The sequence below is a fragment of the Gallus gallus genome, chromosome 4 (assembly GCF_016699485.2).
Source record: "Gallus gallus isolate bGalGal1 chromosome 4, bGalGal1.mat.broiler.GRCg7b, whole genome shotgun sequence".
Taxonomy (NCBI): Eukaryota; Metazoa; Chordata; class Aves; order Galliformes; family Phasianidae; genus Gallus; species Gallus gallus.
Genome location: NC_052535.1, coordinates 72,287,051 through 72,311,062, shown reverse-complemented (window position 1 = coordinate 72,311,062; position 24,012 = coordinate 72,287,051). Strand labels below are relative to the sequence as shown.

Here is a 24,012-nt window from a genome sequence, read left to right as displayed (position 1 = left end):
GTGCCAGGCAAGGTTATGGAGCAGATTGTCTCAAGGGAGATCACGCGGCATTTGTGGGACAACCAGGGGATCAGGCAAAGCCAGCATGGGTTCACGAAGGGCAGGTCCTGCTTGACCAACCTGATCTACTTCTATGATTGAGTGACCCATCTGGTGGATGAGGGAAAGGATGTTCAAGTAGTCTACCTAGACTTCAGCAAAGCCTTTGACACTGTCTCCCACAGTATTCTCCTGCAGAGGCTGGCAGCCCGTGACTTGGACAGGTACACTCTTGGCTGGGTAAGGAACTGACTGGAGGGCTGGGCCCAGAGAGTGGTGGTGAATGGAGTTAAATCCAGCTGGCAACTGGTCACGAGTAGTGTTTCCCAAGAGGCCCTGGAGCATGTTCAAAGAAGGGCAACAAAGCTGGTGAGGGGTCTGAAGCACAGGCCTTATGAGGAGCAGCTGAAGGAGCTGGGATTGTTCAGTCTGGAGAAGAAGAGGCTCAGGGGAGACCTTACTGCACTCTATAACTGCCTGAAGGGAGGTTGCAGTGAGCTGGGGATCAGCCTCTTCTCTCGTGTAACTAGTGATAGGACTAGAGGGAATGGCTTCAAGCTGCACCAGGGGAGGTTCAGGCTGGATGTTAGGAAATACTACCTTCTCTGAAAGGGTGGTCAGGCACTGGAATGGGCTGCCCAGGGAGGTGGTGGAGTCACCGACCCTGGAGGTGTTCGAGGAATGTTTGGATGCTGTGTTGAGGGGCATGGTTTAGTGACAACTACTGGTGATGGGTAGATGGTTGGACTGGGTGATCCTGTGGGTCTTTTCCAGCCTTGGTGATTCTATGATTGTATTATTCCATGATTTGCAGCCACCCTACCACATCTTTTGTTGCTATAGCGTAACATTCTTCTAAATTGTGTTCTCTTACGGTTGTTTGGCTGTGATATGAAATCACAGGGAATAGAAGCATCAAGGACTTAAAAGGAACTAAGAGGTGAAGAGTAAGAAGACTTGAAAATAAGTGTGTCCTCTGTACTTTACTCCTTTGTTCTGTACTATTCCTCTTCACTAGTGTTATCTGCCTTCAAACAAAATACATATCATCTGATCTTTTAAAAGTCACTGTCATACTCTAATAATTCCTGGGCTTACTGCATGATTCACCACATTGTGTCTTTGGAGCATATACAAAACCATTAGGAGGAGAGTATTCTTACAGTACATGTAACTTTGGAGGTTATTTACACAGCTATGTGATAACTTTAGGAAAGTCTTCTGAAGCTTTGAAAGAGATTTGCATTAGTGATATTTTCAGGAAGAATTTTTAAAAACTAACTCAATCTGCTGGGAATCAGAAATCTGCATGTCGTAGGAAATTACTCTGCAACTTGAACATCTTACACATGAGTATGTAACATGTACGTTCTATGGACTGGCACCATAAATTCAATTTCATTTCTCAAGTAGATTGGCTAGTGAGCTAAGCATTCTGTGTGCTCATTTACACTAGAAAGGTATAACTGGTTCATTAATATGCTACTTATTAAATTTTTAGTTTCCTATTTTATTATCATGATTTTATTCCTCTGTTTTTTCTGTGCTATACTAATTTTTAAGGACTAAATACAACCTACAAACAACCTGACATTAGTGGAGCTAACAGAGATAATCCAGTGCAGAAATTGAGTTTTGTACCAAATAAGAAGTTTTGGAAATATGCTATCTGTTTATACTTCTTATGCACTGCAGGGTATTTATTTGGCTTGAGGAATACATCTCCAAATACAATTTGCAAGATATGCAGTTTCCTCATCACAGGGGAAGCTTCAGGCAACTACTTGTTTAATTTCAAATGTGAACATTAGATTGGGTATTTTAAAAGTAATTTTTTGTCCATCGCGTGCCACTACTTCTACCTGCTAACATTTTATCAACATGTATTCAATAGGAAATTCATTTCATACTTTTTGCTGGAGTTTATTCTAACAGCTGAATAGCATGAACATCTTCAACATGATAGGTCAGAAGGTGCCACTGTGTAGAGCTGTGATAAGGGAAAAAACGCTCCAAGAAAGTAAGTTTTTACTTGTTTCTTCTGGTATGTAAAAGCCAGTATTTTTTCCTATCAGAGTTTCCCAAGTGTTGTAATAGGAAATGTAATGTTTAGCTTTATAAGGATCTTCTTATTCCAGTCAGAGATTAGCATTTCTGTTTCAGAGCATACTATTAATATATTTGATTGGAGAAATATGAGTAGTCGGACTTCTGCAAATAAGTGAATTACTATGACCTAAAAGTATTCTGGATTTTAAAGCTTGCTAAGAACAATGCTTGTATAGAAGATGTTTGCTAAGAATATTCATGTTGGAATGTATAATCACAGAGCTAATCTTGTAGGTTTTATTTAATCAAATTTTTTATTGGAATCAATAGAAATATTTCCCAAAAAGAATTGATGTATTTTCTTCCTTTGCATATTGCAAATAAACAACACAAATAAAAACCTGAAAATGTCACTTTTATTTAGAAATATTTAGAATTAGTCCATGTATCTCTCTCATCACTGTGATTATACTGGTGAAAAGTTAAGCAGATGATAATGCAAGGCGAAGTTATGCTTTAATAGGACAGCATGTTGCATTATTATTCATTGCAGAGAATTGTATTTCTCAGAATATGTGGGGGAAACTCCCATTTTTCAATATTGTCTTTAGACTGTGGAGATTTGGAGATTTGAATGCAATTTAATACTTGAGCAGTGAACTAATTCTTATAGGACTTATTTAATATTCCTAGATCAACAGTTTTCAAGCAATACTGCTCACTTCAGTGCTTAATTTAACTAGTGACCATTTGTCCAAAATCAAATTTCTTTTAGTAAATAAGAGTATGTTTGTTACAATATATATTTTAACATTTAGAATAAACCTAATGAATACAAGATTTTATTGCCATATTCCTGTTTGTTATGTTAAAAATTTCTATCAAACAAATGGTATTTTTTTTAGTTATTACCAGCATTTCATAAAATATGAAAATCTTGACACCCTGAAGAATACGTTGTCAACTTTAAAAACTTAAAAATAATAATAATTAAAAAAACCTTCAAAATCTGAGAGTATTTTGCAATCTTTAAGTCTTCTTTATGGTATGAAATTTAATAAAAAATCTATTTGATCAACATAAACAATGATACTATTTCTCTTTCCCTTTTGTTATCACAAGTTCATGAGAATGAAAAACATTTCAAAAAAGATCTTTCATAACTTCCTTTTAACTCTCCAGGGATTTGAAATATTTTCCAGTTCATCTCTGGAAATAATATGGAGAAGAGTATGATTGGTTGGAGAACAGTAATAGCAATTCACAGTCAAAAGAACTAGAGAGACAGACTTGCCTTCTTTCTTTTTCTTCTTTATATATCTATATATATATTTAGTATTGTTGAAGCAACAAAAGTTTGAGATTCCTGTTCATAGAATTTTTTTTTTTTGTACTTCTTGTTCTTATTCAACTCTTGAAAACATTTTTACTATTAAATGTAAATTTTGGTTTTTTTTTTTTTTTTGCCATCTATTTTGTAGAGGGGACTGAGAGAAATTGTTTTCTGTTTCTACACCACTGCATTTCTGTTTATACAGGCCCAGTACCTACAAAGTTGTTTTAAAAATGAGCTTTCCTGGAGTGAATTTGAAGGGAGATATAAGTGTAGTAATGTACAGCTTCAAGATCTGTTAGGAAGTTGATAGTCAATGGCCCAGATATCTCAAGATAAAGGTGTTGCTGAATATGACCAGAGAACTACAATCCCTCAAAAATGGTAGAGAAAAAACAAGAAACAATGCTCAATCCTGTATTTGTACAGTCACTGAACTTATAAAGTAAGCAACTTGCAATCACAACTGAAATTCCAGTTTTAAGTATTCAGGAAACATAACAGAAAAGCATTTTAAGGCTTCAGGAGGCATGTTCTTGAGAGCAGGTCTCTTCATGTTGAAAATCTGTGGCTAAGGAGCAAGTTTGTAAGAGGAGACTGACTTCTCCAGCTAGCTTAAAAACAGAGGTAAAATATCCCTAAGGCAAGCTGGTTTAGGAAGAAAGGCATCAGCTAATTAAACTTAATTGGGTTAGCCAAGGTAGTCTGATTAGCATAATTAATTTAGGTGTCTAAGTAGGCCTGAGGGGTGTGTGTTTTTGTTAGGTGTTCTGTGAGGGGTGTGCTTGGGACTCAAAGTGAGAAGTGTAGTTAATTCTCCAGGTCAAGGGTTAGGTGCTATAGATGAGTGGGGAAGAAAACATACAGAAATGCAGGAGACGGTATAGCTGAAAGCCATGCATTCTTTTGAAATTGGTAATGGTAAGGGAAAAAAACAGATGGATTGGTTAAATTTAAATCTACCCAGAGATGGGAAAGTGGCCTAGCTAGTACGTTACGTTTGTGGTTGACACTGTTGTGACATAAGTGAAAAAGTGAAGTCCATTAAGTAGGATTTTAAACCGACCAGATAGCTAAAACAATAGAATCCTCCAGTTTGGGGTAGTTAAAATAGCTCAGGTTCAACTCCTCTGAATAAGAATTCTTCGCTTAATGATGATCCACTTCTGGTTTCACAGAATAAATTGACTTACGAATATGTACATTCTACTTTTGATTTCAGTAGTGCTTCACTGGAATAGATTGTGCAGATGTTCTTTCCTGTGTTATATTATTATATAATAAAATGATGCCTCATAGTTTTACTGTGTCCAAAGAGGGGCTTATTTGAATTGTCTAAAGACTTCAAGCCTGTTTAATAGTTTCATGAGTGCATTTATATTTTGAATAGCATTTCATTTTCAATATCACTTTGGTTGATGTAGTGATCAAATGAGCCTTTGTCATCCCCTGTTTTCATCCAATAAATGTTCTGAGTGTCGGGAAGATACTTTACTTTTTCAGACAAATAGGAAGCGGTTATCTCCATTGTTAAGCTTATCCAACATCTGATTGTTAAGAAACATAGTTTGGAATCCCCGAAGGGAAAAAAAGTCATTCTGCTGTGCATTATTCTTTGCCTACATACTTCTGCAGGCTTCTTTTATTACTCCCAGTTCTATTCTTTAAATCACTGCTGTTTCAACTACAAGGTAAAGGTAAAAATAGGAATTTTACTCTAAAAAAGTTTCTAGAAAGTGTGCACACGCTTGTTAGCAACTGTAGACTGCATACAGATGTGAGGATTTTTCATTATGTATTTTATTTACTATTAATATATAAAGCTAATGAATTTAGTATATAATTTTGTGAGTAAATAAGTATTATGATTTTTGACAAAACATGATGAACGATTTTCTGCAGTATGGGATGATGATATGTTCAGAAGCATGTTATTTATCCAAATGAATAACAAAAAATGAAATATCATGTTTTTAAGCTAAAGCTTGAATTGTTTTCTATTTTGACTTTGGTTAGAAATTTATTAGGTACATTGTCATAACCAATCCAAGCTATTCCTCAGAATGAAGTTTCAAGTTTTAAATAATCACAGAATTGTAGTGGTTGGAAGGGACCTCTGAAGGTCAACATTTCCAACCCCCTGTTAGAGCACGCTCCCTATGGTAGGTTACACAGGGAAGCGACTAGGTTGGTCTTGAATATCTCTGGGGAAGTAGACTCCACACTCTGTCTGGGTAGACTATTCCAGTGCTCTGATAATGGTATATGTTTTAGTTGATGATTTATAGGAAAATCTAAAAATGTGTGAAGGCAGCTATAAATTAAGCTGATTTTATTCTAAGATAGTGTGATGTGAAGGTCTCTGCAAAACTTCTTGGTTTCATTCTTGCTTGAAATATGATGTAAACAATTTTACAGTACATTACTTTTTGTGGGTCTGAATTAACCTGGGTGACAGAAAAAGACATGAAAATTAAAATCAAAGCAGAATTGATGAAACAGAACCAGGACAAATAAATAAATCCTTAAGTTTTCATTTTTTAATCTTTAGAAAGTGTTAAGTTTAGAACAATTCTTGGCCAGTTCTGCTTCAGAACTGTTCAGATGAAATTTTACAAAAGAAAGGAATGAGAAACATTGCTAAATTGCTTTGAGAAATGTTAGCCACTTGACATGAATAAACTATGAATTGCTGCTCCACAAATATATATGACGTTGAAAAATGTTTTAATGAAGTAGCGAAGATCTGCTAGAGAGTGAGTTAAAAAGAAATATGTGGAGTGTATTGTACTTTGAAAAGACAGATGGATTCTTCTTTTATATTTAAAGAAGAATTCAAACTATAGCATTCCATGTCTTTGTTTAAAGCTCTGTGGCAATTGTGTATTGTTCAAAATACATATTCCGAATTCCAGGTTTGGCATCTGCATTATGTGAAGTATAATTACATTTACTGTAAGTAATTAGATTAAATTTGTGCTGCTGGAGCAGGAAAGCATGGAGTTTTATTTATTTATTTATTTTCCTTGTGAGTTAGCGTTAAGCAGTCTGTTTTGTGCTTGGAAAATTTACCATGACAGTGCTTCATAATAGAACCAATTATCAGGAATGCTGTTACACATAGCCTTCCAGACCCCAATTTAAACAGAACCAGGTGACAATTCCTTGTGTGTAACAGTTTCTCTAAATCAGCTATATGTGAAGACCTACATTCTTATTGAGAATAAAACAAGAAACATGAACTTCTGTTAAATAAATATGTCTTGAATTTGTTCTGATTAACTTTCAAATTACAGGGAGAATATTGACAGCAACTTCCAAAGTGTCTTTCATATACGCTTAATGGGTATCAGTACTTAATTCTTTAATATTTCATTTTTAAAAACTAAAAAAAACCTATCTCCAAATATTTTAAAATAGATGTCTATCTTCAGCACAATAGAGGAGGCTACAATTTATACTGTTGTGTGTAAGATTTTGGTTTTCTATGAAATGACATGCATAGCTCTTTGTTGATCCTTATTTTTTAAAAATACACTCAATAAAAGTAAAACTGAATGACTAAAACACCTTTTTTGAAGTAGAGTTAATTTATGTTTTCTTTTTTGAGACTTAATTTTATTAAAATGATTGAAAAGAAATTAATACTCCAACACACTTTCAGATGTACTCAGAACAGCTGAATTAGTTATGCAGTGTTTACAATCATTTCATGCTCTTTAGTATTAAACTGTCCAGTTTTGAACACAAATTCCAAAGATTTTTTTATATGCCAAATTAAGACTTGCGTGTATTAATTTTAAAGTTTCTACTGTAAACAACAATTCACCAGGATACAGAGCTTCAGATATTTTTCTGAAATCAGAATACTGCAGCTCTAGAATTTTGGATCTATTTCTTTACACATATAATTACATAGGACTTTTTACGCTATTCTACAATTGGACAATACTTGAAGTTTTTCTGAGAGAGAAATCTATGCAGTAAGCTCTTAAGAATTTCAAAATTTCAGAGAAGAATTAGAAAAAGAAATTTTAGGGGAAAAATGCCAATTTAACAGTTTTAGACAATATTTTCCTGCATAAAATTTCAAAATACAGTAAAATTTTATTTGCATAAAAATGTATTTTTGTGTAGACTAGAAATCTTACTGAGGTTTTTAAGCTTCCATTTCTGGTTTTCCTACTGGAAAGAAGTGAGCAATAGAGCGTTAGTAAGTGAGGGAAGTATCTTGTTTGGAAATTACTTCTAAAAGTTCTGAACACAAAAGCAACCACTGTCATTAAAATAATAGTTTCCTAAAGAAAGCATGAATTCTTAATGAAAATATATATATACTAATGGAAATTTTGAATTTATTATTTTTTAAATTCAGTCCACCTTGGCCCAGCTGTTAGCTCCAGGTTGCATGAGGACGTGCCTGCATTTATTTCTCTGCTTTAATCTCAATGAATTCAGAGAAAGAAATTCACCTTGGCATCTAGCTCTAGGTGGCTCTCCTTGAGCAGGAGCTTGGACCAGATGACCTCGAGATGTCTCTTCAACCTCAACCATTCTGTGATTCTATGATTCTGTAAATGGATCTGAGTAATAGCCTCAGACATTGTAATGCCTTCTTTGAGTTAATGTCATCAACATATTTCTCTTAAATAATGTTTGGCATTCTAATTTCCATCTACTATTGCAATGTCTTTCCTGCAAGTAAATTGCTATTGTGGATTGTTATTTGAATTACAGTTGTTTCCAAAGTGTTCTTTGGTTGATTTTTTTTTTTTTTTTCCAACTTGGTCTTTGTTTCTATATGGAAGAAGAAATGATTTCTGACATACGAACTGATGAGAAAAAGAGCCTGGAAAACAAAAATAGGAAGAGGTAAACCGAATTTTCTGAAATTGTACAGTGCAGTGATAAGGAATAAAGTCTTGGCCTTCTGACCCCCAGGGTACCGTACCATTCTGCTGTAGCATTTCAAGCATAGCAGACTTTCAAGGTTTTATTGAGATACATTGGAAAGCAAAGGAGCTGTGAAATCATCTGCAGCTGAATGTGTCAAAAACAAGGAAAATTGAGTGTTTTAACTCTATGAGAAGATATTGTAGCTACAAACTTTGTTTTACTTGAGAATTACTTTTTCCATTTAGCCAATAAACTAGCTGAGACTATCAGACTGGATCTTGGGCAATATGAATAGCAGGTCCTGTGGCTTTCTAGAAGAAAAAAGGACTCTATCAATTTCATTTTCTACCTCAAAGGGGAAAAAATGAAGGAAATAAGGAGAGAAGATAATAAAAGTTAAAAAAAATTTTTAATCAAATGTCTAATTGTCTTAAAATATTTCTTCCCTTTTACAAATTCCTTTTTATTTTTATTTATGGAATATTTTTAGAGAATAAATAATGAAAATTGGAATTTTCATTTTTTATCTTTAATTTAGTTAGATTTTAGTTCTTTTGCTTTTTGTAATGGAACAATTTACTAAAATATGTGTTTCTTCTTTTCTAAATCTTTGTTTTGTTTGTGTGTGTATACATTTGTGGTGGTAGTCAGTGGGGCATTTCTCTCCAAGTGTTTGTTACGGTCTACTTAGATGTTATGATGGAAAAAAAACAATGTACCTTTGTTTCCTTGGAAATGGTAAATTCAAACCCCAAAAAGACTTCTCAGTTATGAGTTTTACATTTGAAATATGGAATACATATTAACGAGATCCAGATTTCCAAGACTTTAGGCATTGTGGGTGTTTAGAGCAGAGCCATGTCAGTAAATTCTGCTACTACCCTGTGCACTGCCTCTGGGAGTACTCTGATTTTTAGTTTATAAGCCTTAGTTTACCTAACTGTATCCTTTCCATTTGCACAGAAACAGTAATTTTACATTTGTTATGTTGTCTACCTCCTATTTAAGAAGAAGTATTGCTACTGTCTAACATTGTCTAAATGCAGAAATGTGTCAGTATTTTACAGTAACATTTCCCAACTTAGTACAGTGATGACTTGTAGTATAATCATTTTATCTTATCTTTCAAGATTTCTGGAAGCTACATTCATAACCAGTTGATTCAATAAATCCTTCTCATGAAGTAAATATATTTATTTCTGAGAAGCTTACTCTTTTTGTGGTTTTGTATCATTTCCATTCAAAAAAATATTGAAAACCAGGACTTTGTTTCCTATGACCATTTCTTTGAGGGGGCACAGGAAGAATGAGTAAAATTTGCAATGTTTTTCAGATACCTAGAAATAAATGTTCTTTTAAACACACTGCTGTGTGCAGATTTCTAAGCTAGCTTTTACTCTGTTTTACGTTGGATGTAGTTTCATTTCTGAACTACTATAGGTATATTGTCACGTTTAAAGTATTTTAATGTCTTTGGATGGAACAGTTCTTTTACAACAAAGGAGTGACCTAGAGGGAATCTTTCTCTAGTCTTCTGTAGGCTTTTGTATAGATCAATTTTTTTTCTTTCTTTTCTTCTCCTTTAAAAAAATAATCTCAATTCATAGAACTGTGAAATGGCTTGGGTTGGAAGGGACCTTAAGGATCTTCTAGTTCCAAACCCCCACCCATGGTCAGAGTTGCCACTCACATAACACATAAAGAAAAATTTAAAAAATGATCATGAGTTTGAGACTCAGAAAAGATAGAGATATGAGTTCTGCCTTGGAAATCACAACAAATTCAAATTGGTAGTAGCTGTCTTTCTTACTGATTGCTAAATAATTAAATATTTTACTTCCTTTTGATCCCTCATGATAATGACTATACTGTTCTTTTCCAATAATTTTGAGATTTTTGTATTTACTATTTTAAAATGAGTTTTACAGTCAAAGCAAACATTGCATTTGCAATTAGAAAACCATTACAACTTATATGTTATAACTATATGTTATCACTGTTTGGCAACAGGTATATTCAGTATTTTTCACATTTCTTCTAAGAATTCAGTTGTGCAGAAGCTAATATGATGACCATGAGTACTTAAATGGATGTGCTTTTTCTTGATCTCCACCAATACGTGTTCCTCACAGATCTGGAGAGATGCATTTTGTTCTTGCTCTCTTCAGTGAGGTGCTTAGCAAGAGCTTTTCTTTTCTTTTCATGTTAGCTGCTAGACTTTCTCCAGCTGTTTTACCAGTTCTTTCATCCATATCTCCTTCTAAAATCTTTGTTGTCCTCATTGGCCTGTGAATGTCCTTCTGAATACTGTTCTGTTTTATTATTAATTGAACCACTGTTTCTCTATCTGTGCCTTCAAAATTTTCTGCAAGGGACAAGAACTCTGCATTCAGCCTGGCAGAAAGCCTTTGTCCTTACTGCCCCAAGGAGAAACAAGTAACAACTATGTATTTCATTTGTTAGCCTTGAAGTCCTGGTAAAATAGACTAGAAGGGTATTTGCGGGAAATGACACCTGAGCTTGCCTTGCTCTTATGTTTCCCCATGTTTCTGCTCCTGGCTACCAGTGAGTCAGATAGCACATGGTCTTCAGCCAGTAAACCATTTCTGTATGTTAATACGATCTATCTTTAAATAGAATAAGTGGATTCTACAAAGAGGAGAGAGGTATGGAGAGTGAACCTACACTCCATTAGTTCTATCAGAATTCATTTAGTGATAATTTAAATGTTCTATGGAGGAATTTTCTGCTTTTTCTCACCATGGTGCTGGCAGTAGTCCAAAGTATTTGATTAGAGGTTATGTCTTCAGTCAGTGCTTAACAGAATGAAATACTACTTTTCAAGGTATTTCCTGTGTCCTTCTGTCATCAGTTTGTATTGTATGTTGTTCTTTTGATTGAGGGTACTTAAACTGGCAAGTAGCTTGTCTGCAGGCTTGCAGGATTTTACTCTTTTATATTATTTTCCCTTTACAATACTAATGAAAATGTTAAGTCATCTGTATTTCAGTATAATCATGTAGAAATCATATGCATTTATAGGAAGGATGCAAACTGTTGATTACACCTTTCCATTATGTTTTCACTAGCTTGTTTATTGTTGTTAGACAATTGGTTGCTACCTACAAGGATGCTTTTATTCAAACCTTTTTTCTCTGTTGAATGAAAGAAGCATCTAATATCTTGAAAGCTCGGTTTTATTTTCCCTGTAGTTTTTCTGCCTACACAACAAAACTAAATCCTGTAGCTGACGGGGTGTTATGCTGAGGAGACCATGACAACTTCTTTTGTATTTACACCAGAACCTTTGATCAAATCAAAACACCCAGAGTTATTAGACATGTTTGAGCAACACCACATTGCATTTTCTAGGCAACTTTCCTTCAAAAACTCGTAAAAATAGAAATTCATAAGAGAAAGAACATTACACTAGTGATGCTGAATGGGAAAGAAACGCTTGGCCAGCAGTCCAAACACTGGAATGTGTATTTTTACAATATCTGATATGAAACTCATCAATTTACCTTGAGTGTGGTTGGAAAACTGCAACTGCAGCAAAGACAAAAAGTCAGTGCATTACAATAATGCATTTCAAAACTTACTGTCAGTTTCTTAGCCAGAACCTAGATCCTTTTACATGGATTGCCCACTTTGAGATATTGGCTCTACTTAAGAATTATACATGAAGGGAAATTTGTGAATAAATCTCCAAAGGACTTTTAGATATAGATGAGGTTTTTCACATGAAAGCAACAATTTACTTATTTCATAACGAATAGAGGCAATTATGGCCATTTATTTAACACCCCTTTTAGAAAGAGAATATGCGATGTGGAGTATTTCAGAGTGTTTAAATATAGATAGTTTCTTAAAATATAATGCATATAGGTATTTTGTATCACAGTGCTGCAGTGGCATAATTACTTACGGTGAATTAGTGGCAGCATGTCTCATCCTTAAAACAAGTAATTCTCTAATTCTAACAGTTAAAAATCACATTGGACAGAATATCCTTTTATTATTTGCAGTATAATAACATATTTCTTTGATCTAAAGACAAAGCAGAAATGATAGAGTGAAACTGAGATTAGCCAATGTAATTAGGAGAACATTATTAGTTCTAAAGAAATGATTTCTGAGATCAATATCGATGTATTGTCCCTGTGTTGGTGTCCATATTGAAAAGTTGTTGTTAAAATTTGAAAAAAAGATCTAAAGAGATGTGTACAAATACTTTAAATTTTCAGGAATTTATTTTGAAGTTATAAGTTCAGTATATTTACCTGTTATATAGAGTGACTGGACTGATAATGCTTTGCAAATGGTGAAAAAAAGATAAAATTTTGACTGTAAATGTTTGTTAAACAGAGATTTAAATCTTTTATTTTTAAAAACAACAGCCTTGAGAACATAGTAGGTGAACAGTCAATGAAATTATTTAAATTGGGGGATGCTTTTTTGAAACAATTGCATTCACTGACTTTATCAGCTGAGTTTAACAGAAAAGGAATCAACTGGAGAATATGCATGGGCATTGAAGAACTGTGGCTGTGAACATGATGATCTGGAATAGCTTAAAACATTGAAAAATATTTACTGGGAACAATTTTCAGTGGAATTTCAGGCATTCATGTCATTAAAAAGTAAATGTTTAGGTAGTGGACAACATCCCTTTGTTGATACTGCCCTCTGAGTGGAGGGACTTGCTAAAGGAAGTGTGGATATCAGAAAAGACTTATTGAACCAAACTGTAGGGACTGTGGTGTCTGAAAGTATGCACCTTTGAGATAAAATATATGAAGATACATTTAAAACTAACTCAAATATTAGATCTATCTATGGTGCTTTACACATGTATTTCATTAACTTCGTAAGTCAGAAATCAACTGAGAAATTATCTTTTAGTTAAAAGGTTCGACTTCAAATTAAGAGATGCCTGTTCATTTTCCAGAATTACTCTCTGTAGTTGCTTTGCCTGAGTAATTCTCATTTTCTCTATTTTTGTTTTCTAGGTGTGAAATGGGAGCAGTAATTACTTCCTGTGCTGCAAAGGCATTGAGAAGTTTCAAGGCGTGCAGTTCTGGGTGACGGGAAACAAAACTAAACGAAGTAGAAATGTGATCAGAAAAACAATGAGAGCAGAACTTGATCTGCTTGCAGGAAAAAGAAATAGAGGTGCGGTGAGTTGGAAGCTTTTATAAAAGTAATTTGAAATAATTTATATTTACTTCTGAGTTGATTTTTGTTTACATTCTTTCAGGTTCACTTTTAAAGTATACAGTAAGAAGGAATCACATTTTGTCTTTTTAGATATATATGTCTCCTAAATCTATGTGGACTCATTATAGGAATCAGCGTGGAAAACTGAAGTTGTGCTATGTTAAGGTGTGCTAATGTGCATCCTTGATAAATAGAATTCCTTATTCATAGCATGTAGTAGGTGCTTGATGGGGATACGTGCTGTACGGGATAGGCCTCTCCCTAAGCACAGTGAAAGGGTGCTGTTGTGCTCAGACAGACTGTCCTTGCTAATGAAGTAAACAAGACAAGAAGGCAAAAGAATGAGGAGACAATAGGAGCCAAATAAAGAATTGTGGTAAGGGGCTGTGGTAAGCAGTACGGACGAATCAGGACAGGGCACGATAGCTCAAGTAAAGGTATATAAGCTGTGCTTAGTAGTGAATAGACTCAATTTTACTGCTCATCATATTGGTGTGTGTCTGCAGTCATTTGGCCCTGATCAGGTAATTGGTCAATGTGTGCAAGAGGGCTAACGCAGGAGGCTAACATCACAGTTGCAGAAGGCAACAATAGCATTTGTCTTCTTTCTGTTTGTTCTTCTGTTTCATCTCTTCCCACCAAAAAGAATATGACTTTATCATATCAATTCAGGACAAATTAAGACAGTACACAGAAAGGCTGGTATTCGAGCTGTAAAAGTTGGACTTAATCTTCCAGTATTCCAGGTACTCTTTCTGAACTTTTGAGTATTTCTAATTTCTACAGAATTCAAATGGAACAAAGGATATTAACAACATAAACTAAATAAAATATAAATTTGTAAGCCTTTCAGGGAACAAGCAGCGCATGTATTAATGTTCTTGGATCTTATACTGAAGACTTACACTGACTATAAAAAACATTGATTAATGAAAATAACAATTAATGCAAAATTAATAATTATTTTATAGTAATCAATAATTACTCAAGAAATATTTCCTGCATCTAACAATCAAATTTTAAAAATAAACAGAAGCATTCTCTCAGGCAAAACTGTAGAAGCAGCTGAATAAATACAGCCTAAGAAATAGGCAACTGGTATTTTGAATCATACTTTGTAACTTCTTAGATCCATATTACCTTAATAGAATAATAAACATTATTTAAAGGTACTACTGTACCTTTATATATGTAACATTACTGTTATAAAATATAGTATTTTTACTCTTTGATTTGATTCCACAAAATAGAAATATAGGGATAGAAAGGACTCCAATTTTTTTTTTTAATAATTCTAATATTGCTTATATCTGGATAGAAAAGGCAGATGTAGCAAACTGTAGAACCAAATGTTCCACTGCCATTAAGCTACCTAAAAATCCATCAATTCATCTTCTGTTTTTATTGCAAAACATTTAGTTTTCTTGTGTGTATACAAAAAGAAGTCTCATTCAAATGTTATTACATGAGACTCTGGTAGAATTACTGATGACATTAACTGTGAAACGTGTGTATATACACTGTCAAAGCCTCTGTTAAGAAACTGAAGAAAATATGTTAGAAATTTCCAGATGATAGATGTATTTGTTTAGCAAATTCTAAACTTTTTTTCTGAAGTCATACATCTGTTCTTACAAACTGTACAGAAATATTCATTATAATCATTGACCTTTCAGAGCAGTGGAAATAAATTTTCAAATTCAATGAAGAACGTAAATCTCGTCTCAAGCTTCAACAATTGTGATGATTTTAAAAAAATAATAGTGAAAAAAAACCTAATTGAAAACTGTCAAAAATTTAGAAGAGGACTGGGAAAATCTCAAGATGGTACTAGTAAGTTAATGCACATATCAGCATTCTGCAAAGCTAGGAAGAGGAAAACTAAAGATGAACCACAGTAATGTCCAGTGTGAGTGAAAAAGCAGCAACCAAATTGTGAGATGACACTGCAGAGATAAAAACAGCATTAACATTCTGAATTTAACTCCAACAAATTAGACTATGCCAGAGCTATATCAAGAGAAAGAAAAAAACATATTTTCTACACCCTGTTTTTTATTTTGAAAATTCAGTGATCTGACTAAATTCCAGTTAAGCAGGATAGCCATAAACCTGAATGTTCAGTCTCCACCATATGTTCACTACATTTTTATTTTTTTTTAAATATGTATTATCAACACCATGATTTGATGAGCTTGATGGAAGAAATATGTAATGAGTTCTTGAATTATGAGTAAGGAGACATTTGTATGAGCACGCTGAGACAACATGTAGCTATTCCATATGCACTAGGATTAGGTATTGTCAATTCTAATTTTGTCCACTGGTGAATGGTTGTTAAAACAAGAAGCAATGGAGGAGAGTGTTGGGCACAAACTGTAAATACCCAATGTATCAGTAGTATCTCTGTTTTCTGATGAGCAGGGGAAAAGCAAGATATGGTCATAAATCACACCTGAGTTATAACATGAACTAAAAATATTTTATAGTGACATGAGAATATGTCACAGTACATGAAAAGAATGGATGTAGACTACAGCTTTCTGAACAGAAATGAATCAAATGAATGATAGGTAAAAGGAATAAGATTTATATCTAATTTCAACAAGTGGAATGATCTTTTTAGTTCAGTTGATCTATCTGAATGCAAAAGAGTACACACCAGTTATTGACATCTGTGGCTTAGTATGTTTGTTCTGGTGTTTTTATTGATTGTGGAGGATTTTTAACAGTGTGATCTATACACGGTTGTCCCTCTATATGTATGTCTATGTATGTCTTCTGTTAAAGAATATTTTTTAGACATAATGACATTTTGCATAAATTTGGAGGAAATAAATATTCCCAGACTGAAGTTAATGTTACTGAACAAAGCAGATGGCTCTAATAACATAAGCTAAAGGCCTGTGTGATGAGATCCTCCTCCTAAAATTGTCTTCTAAAAAGAGACAATCATTGCAGAGTTTTAAAGCTTTATTAACACTGTAGTTTAATTTTTAATTGGAGATGATTTTCTAGCAAACTGCAATTTATTCAAAACATTATATAGTAATATCTCTTTAAATTTCTGAGACTTTCTAAAAGCTAAGTGTGAGGAAGAAACAAGACAGAAATGTCCTCACAGTATTTAGAATAGGTGGTGACATTTGCTGAGTGATGTGTGAAAGCAGTTATGTTTTCCTTACTTCCAGCTGACAAGGGGTTGACTGAAGATGAGTTTCATATTCTTATGTGAACAGATGCTATAAAAGAATACTGATTCATTCCTCGCTTAATTTGTTTCTTACCCTTGTATAAAATGTCTGCTGAAAACAAAACAAACAAACAAAAAGGGATAAAAATCTTGAGAAACTAACAAAGCTTGGCAAAGTAGCCTAATATTCAAGATCAGTCTGCCTTGTGAAAAATACTGGGTGGATCTTGATAGTTGGGAATTGAACTCTCAGTCCCAAACTTATACATAGCATGCTTGCTAACATGCAAAATGATTATACATTTGATGTGTTTGAAGTGAAAAGCAGTAGCAATCTTTTTGTTGCCCCAGGCTGCAATTATTCTGTTTTCCCTTCCTTTCTGTGCAGACTGTCGCTTGTTTTAGCTATGCCATTTAACTTTGCTATGATAGGAAACAGAAGAAAAAACACTCGCAACTTGAGTCATGATCTCAGCTGGAAAGCAGACACCAACAGCTGTGAGACTGCTGTGAGATATTCTCCTTGCCTCAACAATGCCTGACTGTGAGAGATCTTCTTGACTTTGTGTCAATGTAATATTGAAGCCTAAGTTTCCAGCTGTTTGCTCTCAATGGAGTTCTAGAGAGTCTTACCTAAGTAGACTTCTTTGCTTATAAATTAAATTGACTCCTTCTGTAACAAGGATGCCTGAAGAATGAATGCTTTCTTCTATTGTAATTTCAAATAGCATAGAATAGCACAGAATAGAATAGAATTAATTCAGTTCAGTTGGAAGGGACCTTTAAAGATCAAGTCCAACTGCCTAATCAATGCAGGAGGACTAAAGAAAAGTTAAAGCATGTTGTTGAGGGCATTGTCCAGATGTTCCTTGAACACTGACAGGCATAGAACATTGACTAGCTTTCTAGAAAGCCTGTTCTAATGTTTGACCACCCTCATGGTAAATAATTTTTTTTCTGAATGTCTGATCTCTACCCGTGGAGGAGGATTTTCAGCTTTGTGCGGTTCCCTGTCATTAGTTACCAGAAGAGACCAGACCTCCCTTTTCAATTTTGCTCCTCAGAATGTTGTAGAGAGCAATGAGGTTGCTTCTTAACCTCCATTTCTCCAAAATGAACAAGTATCTTCTGCCCCTTCTCATAGGACATGCCTTCCAGATAGATAGAGTATCTTAGGATAGCTGACTTGGGTGAAAGTAAAAAATATTTTTTTAAGAGTTGTTTGTAATTCACTTTTACAGAAACACTTAATACATTGACATTGATTCAGCCTTTCAAAACCAACGTGTGGAAGTATTAATGGAAATTTCCAAGATAGAAAGTGATTTATTTCCCTAAATTGTCATTTTTCCTTAAGAAAATTGACAACTAATCTTGTGTATGTTTGGCTGTGTGTAAACATGATAATGTGCACATATATGCTCTTACTTTCTGAGATATGAAATGAAGTAGGAATGAGAACAAACCTTGATCTTAACATGTAAAACACAGAAATAGAAAGCAAATCAAGTAATTCAGACATTTTCTGAAAAGTGCTTTTTACACTTGTAGTATTCTGAAATCTAGATGCTGATGCCATTTATGCCCAATATATTTCTAAAGAAATTTCACTGACCTGGAGCTTTTCTGTCTTTATGTTAATGACAAGGAAACACATTTTTTTCCTCTATACTGTTTCTCCAAGGATATTCATTTCTAGAACTAAAGTTGTGTCTAAAATTTTGTGACATTTAGCACTGCTCAGAAACTACCATAAGTTAGCTACTGAGCATCTTCATCATTATTCATCAGTATTTTTCTTTTGCATTTTCTTATATACAGCATGTTTTTGTGTTTTTAGGTCCCTTACTACTTGTGAAATTTTAAATTAATGTATTATCTAGTGTTCATCAATTTGTAAATCTCATGTCCTGTTGTTATTGAAAATGAGCAGTCTCAAATGCTACTTTCTTGCATATTCCTACAGATCATATTTGTAATCGAGGTCAGAATTTACACAAACAACTACTGTCAGGAAGTAAATCTTTTAAATATTAATGAGTGTAATATAGTCTGAATACTGATACATTGGAACAAAACCGAGTGTATTCTCTTCTGTTGTTTCCCTTCATTTCCCTATTGTTAATACCGTTATACTCCTATCAGCTTGTTTTTCTGAAGGAACTGAAGTTTAAAAAAAGAAAATAGCACATTAGCTAACTTTACTGCCTGGACATATGGTAAGCTAAGGGACCATTAACAGTAGCATATTAGCTTCAATGATGTTTTCTGAAGGCTTGCAGGGATTTCATCTCTTATTCCATACTAAAGATAGATATATTGTTTCCTTCAGTTTACAGATTACACCAAGTCTACAAAAATCTCATTTTCTGAAGTTTTTTTTTTTTTTTTTTTTTTTTAATCTGGAAACCTATACGGAACAGCTGTATACCGTAAGCATATCATTTTTGACTTTCTTTTTTCTTTTTAATTTCTTCATTGGAAATATTCCCTCTTCCACAAAGCAAAGGCTGTTTACCCATTTTGAAACCAGAGAATGAGACTGTCCTCAAATTTCTCTGTAGGAAGTTTCTATAATGAGATTCATTTGCATAAGTGGATATCCATGAGAAATATTAGGTTATCATGCAGCAGTAATTCCAGAGAAACTATGTCAGGATTGAGGAATAGTATACCTCACTCTCTCTGTTAGATTGGAAAGCAACTTTGCTGTTTGTTTGAGTGACTGGTATTGCCACTGAGGTAACTCAGCTTCCTAGAGAAGTTTGGCCGTGGTAGCAGAGGTAGCATACAACTGTATAGTTGTATGAACTGAAGGTTGTTTATGGATACTTTAGGTAGTTTTCTGCTACACTGGGATCTGTAGTACCAAGATATTTAAGTAAAACAGTTCAAAACTCCCTAAAAATGGGTTGTTAAATCTAAGAAGGAAATATGGGAAGTAGTCAAACAAGAATGTAATTTATATAAAGAACCAGAATATAGAAAATAAAAAAATGAAAACTGAGAACAGTTTTCCCAATAGTTTGGGAGGAATGGTTTTCATCATAGGTGACATTATTCCCCAGAAATAACCCCTAAATTTCTTCCTACCTACATTTAGATTGTCAATATCTGTTTGCCAAAAGCAAGGTATGTATGTGTGTACATATTTATCTCTCACGATGTCAGAAGCATCATCGGCTTTCATTATTCATTCCTATGAATTTACTATTCACTCGTATGCACATCTCTCCCCATGGCATTGACTTAATAAATGAGGGCTGCTCTGAAATTGATGCCTCCTATTTTATTATGTTGGCCAACTATGTCGGGGCGAATATTGGTGGTTGAACCTTCCCACCAATATTCTGCTAATACGTCTGTACGAGAAGTAGAGTCTCCCATTTCTCCAGCTGAACTGAAGACTTGCACCCTAACAATGAGCTTGTGCAGCCATCTTCCTTCTCCTTCTCTTTCTTGTTGTTCTCTTTGTTGTTGTTGTTCTTCTTCTTCTCCTTGCTCTCCTTGTTCTACTATTAGTAGTTTTCTCTTTCTTTGACACCTCCCTTACACCCCCATCCTTCTCTTTGTCTTTCTCTCTCTCCTCTGATTTGATGTTCTGGTGTTAGTTACCTGACGTCTAGGTGTTGTCATGACCAAGATAAGAATTTTTAGTCTTGCTTTAGCTCATTTTAAGGCACTGCTTGTCTTAGCATCTACTAAGTTTCACTGCTCTGAGAGTTAGATTGGAATATCGGCTTAAACATTTTAACAAGTTTCTTGTGTCGATAAATCTGAATAAAAATACACTGTCTGACACAGGGTTCCTTTCTGCCTTTTGTTTTTCTTTTTCACTAGTTGTCACCATCTTAGCTGAAAAATACTTACATCTGTTTAGCACTTATGTAATAACAATTAAGTAGGTAGGCCATTGTGAACTGTTTCTTATTTCTCTCATGTTTAGATTCTCTAACAAGCAAAACTTTGATGCTTATATAACTCATTCATTTGATCCACTTTATTATGTCTGGCTCTAGTTTAAAAGTTCATAGTGTAGAAAGAACTCACCCTGGGGAAAGTTTCTTGCAGTTCATGAGAAAATAGTTGTTCAGTAATTACTATAACTCGTTAACCTGTTTTGAAAACATTTGGTCTCCTACTGCTCACCTGGCATAAGTAACTATGAAGTCTTTTCGCAGTAACAATATTTTGAACTAATAATTTTAATGGGTTCAGTAGAGGATTGTGTCCAAGCTCTCATAACAATTAATGTTACATCCCAAGTATATGCGTACACATGTATTGGGATTTTGGCATTGTTAATGGCAGCATTTCTTTCTTGACAGTTGTACTTAATGGGCACAAACTGAATTGTAAGAGAATGAAAGCTGAAACTTCTGCCAAATGAGTTCTAATATGCCTTAGTAGCACAACATGAAAATGTTCTACAATGTAATTAAGAATTACAGTTGCTTGGCTAATTCTAGGTCACTGTTTCTTCCCCAGGCAGTAGCATTCAAAGTATTTTTATTTCCAACGGAAGTTTTATTTGACAACTCCCTCTCTCACTACTCTTTAACTTTTAAGTTTGTGACACTAGTTATTTATTTCCAAATATCTGCTATCCATAAGATTAACATTTTATGATTATTTCCATTTCTTTTTCAAAATGTTGCTGAATCAAAGTAGTCCTGAAATACTTGGTACAAGATGAGTGAAAATGTAGTATTCTTACTTGAAACATATTAAGATCCATAATGAGATTCAGTATATATTATATTGAAGTTTCTTAAAAACAAACCAATCTCTTTCATGATTGAAAACATCCGAAATAGATTATATCTCAATTAATTTGTTCGAATAGCCGTCTCTTTTATGATGCAAGAAAAGTTCTTCATCTTTGCTTAAGTACAATGATGGTAAAATATAACATAAATGTGAAAAGGTAATATGTGACATAATGTTGCATTAGATATGCTCCAGGATGCGCATCACTGTGTTTGAGTCTTTTCAGCTAATGAAAGTTGATGTGCACTACAAGTACATTACTCTCTGTAGATCTTTATTTCATTCTCTTTAAGTCAGAGGACTTGATTCTAAATGCACATAGAATGAAAGTAAACAAAGTATCTGCTCAAATGGTCACTAAAGTTAATTCTTGTCATTACTGACTGGCCATGAACCCAGTAATGAAATTTCAGTCTGAAGACCCAGTAGAACTGTTAATGACCTGTAGCTTTTGAACTTATTTACAACTATGTCTAGCAGTAATTAGTTAGATCTATGCTGCAAATATATAAGTAGCTATTTTGCAGAAAGGCAGTAAAAATAGCTTCCACTGGAATTTTGGCATGCCAACAAGATTGAGTTTCTTCTGGTTACATGATATTTCTAATGATCTATTTAATTACAGTTTTTAAAACCTTGAAAATTTTGGGAATGGTTAAATTATATGAACAAAATATCAGTAGGTCAGTCTTGCAGGGGCATTTATGCCATGGTTACTTTTCTACTGAGAAGATTGTTAGGTCTGAAAGTTTCTGGGATTAGTTTATAATTTTACTAGGTGATTCTCTGATGATTTTTACCAATCTAAACTGCTTGTTGCTTGAGAAATTCTGCAGCCTAATGTGCAGTGGACATCTAGAGTAGAATAGATAGTTTGGAAGGAATATTCAAAGATCTAGTTCAACTGCCTGAACACTTAAGTGCTAACCAAAAGTTAAAGCATATTAATCAGGGCATTAGCCAAATGTTTTCTGAAGGCTGACAGGCATTGGGCATCAACTGCTTCTCTATGAAACTTGTTTCAGTGTTTGAGAACCTTCATGGGTAAGAAATTTTTCATAATCTCCTGTTTGAACCTCCCCTGCACAGTACTGTGCCATTCCTCTGTGTTCTGTCATCAGTTACCTGGGAGAAGAGACTCACACTTCCCTCTCTGCTTTCTGTCCTCAGTAAATTTTGTAGAGAGCAATGAGGTTACATCTGACCCTTCTTTTCTCCAACTTAGATAACTCAAGTGTCTTATGCACCTCATCATATTACGTGCCTTCCTGTTGATTTACCTGTTTTTCTGCCATCCTCTGGGTGCTTTTAAGAACATTAAAATCCTATTTATATGATGGAGAGCAGAACTGGACCCAGTATTCAAGGTGAGGCCGTAACAATGCTAAATATAGTGGGAGAATCACGTCTTTTGATCATAGTTGGCTATGCTGTTTAATGCATCTCAGAGTGCAGTTTGCCTCCTTGGCTACCAGGGCATACTGCTGAATTCTGTCAGGCCTGTTGTAAACCAGCACCTCCAGATCCCTTTCTGCTGAGCTGCTCTCTAGCCACTTGTCTTCCAGTCTGTACCTGCATCCAGCATTATTCCAGCCCAGGTGCAGAACCCATCATTTTCCTTTGTTGAACTCCATGCTGCTGTTAATTATCCAATGTTCCAATCTATCTAGATCCCTCTGCAAGACCTCTTGTGCTTGCATGGAGTCAAAAGTACCTCCTGGTTTAGTATCATATGCAAAATTTCTGAGGATGCATTCCACTCCAGTGTCCAGATCATTGATAAAAATGTCCAACAAGACTGGCCCTCGAATTAAGACCTGGCGTACATCTCTAATGACAGTCAGGGAAATCATATCGAGCCAATATATTGGCTTTCTATGATGGAATGATTGTAGCAGTGGAGAAGGGAAGAGCAATTGATCTACCAAAAATTAATCTACCAAATCTACCTGGACTTCTGTAAACCCTTTGACATGGTCCCATACAATATTTCTAAACTGAAGAGAGATGAATTTGATAGATGCATCACTCACTGGATTAAGAATTGACTGAATGGCCTCAAACAGAGTTGCAGTCAATGGTTCAATGTCCAGATGGAGTTCAGTGATGAGTGGAATCTTTCAGCGGTATGTACTGAGACTTTTTAATGTCTTTATTTACGACATAGCAGTGTTTTAGACGATACCAAGCTGAGTGGTGCAGTTGGTATCATAGAAGGAAGGGATGCCATCCAGAGGGATCTTTACAGGCTTGAGAAGTGGGCCTTCATCATAGAATCATAGAATGGACTGGGATGAAAAGGACTTCAAAGACCATCTAGTTTCAATCCCCTTTCTGTGGGCAGGGTCGCCAACCGCAAGACCAGGCTACCCAGAGCCACATCCAACCTTGCCTTGAATACCTCCTGGGATGGGGCATCCACAAGCTCTCTGGGCAACCTGTTCCAGTGCATCACCACCCTCTGAGCAAAAAACTTCCTCCTAATTTCTAACCTAAACCTCCCCTGTCACAG

At 34.7% G+C, this 24,012-nt stretch overlaps 1 long non-coding RNA gene across 1 annotated transcript in view; it reads left to right on the top strand.

Annotated features, from left to right (window-relative positions):
• Positions 1-24,012, top strand: part of LOC112532345 — a 166,726-nt gene that overhangs the window by 78,838 nt on the left and 63,876 nt on the right. Inside the window, exon 6 of the long non-coding RNA XR_003074960.3 lies at positions 13,330-13,492. This is a non-coding gene — a long non-coding RNA (uncharacterized LOC112532345). The remainder of the gene's footprint in view (positions 1-13,329; positions 13,493-24,012) is intronic.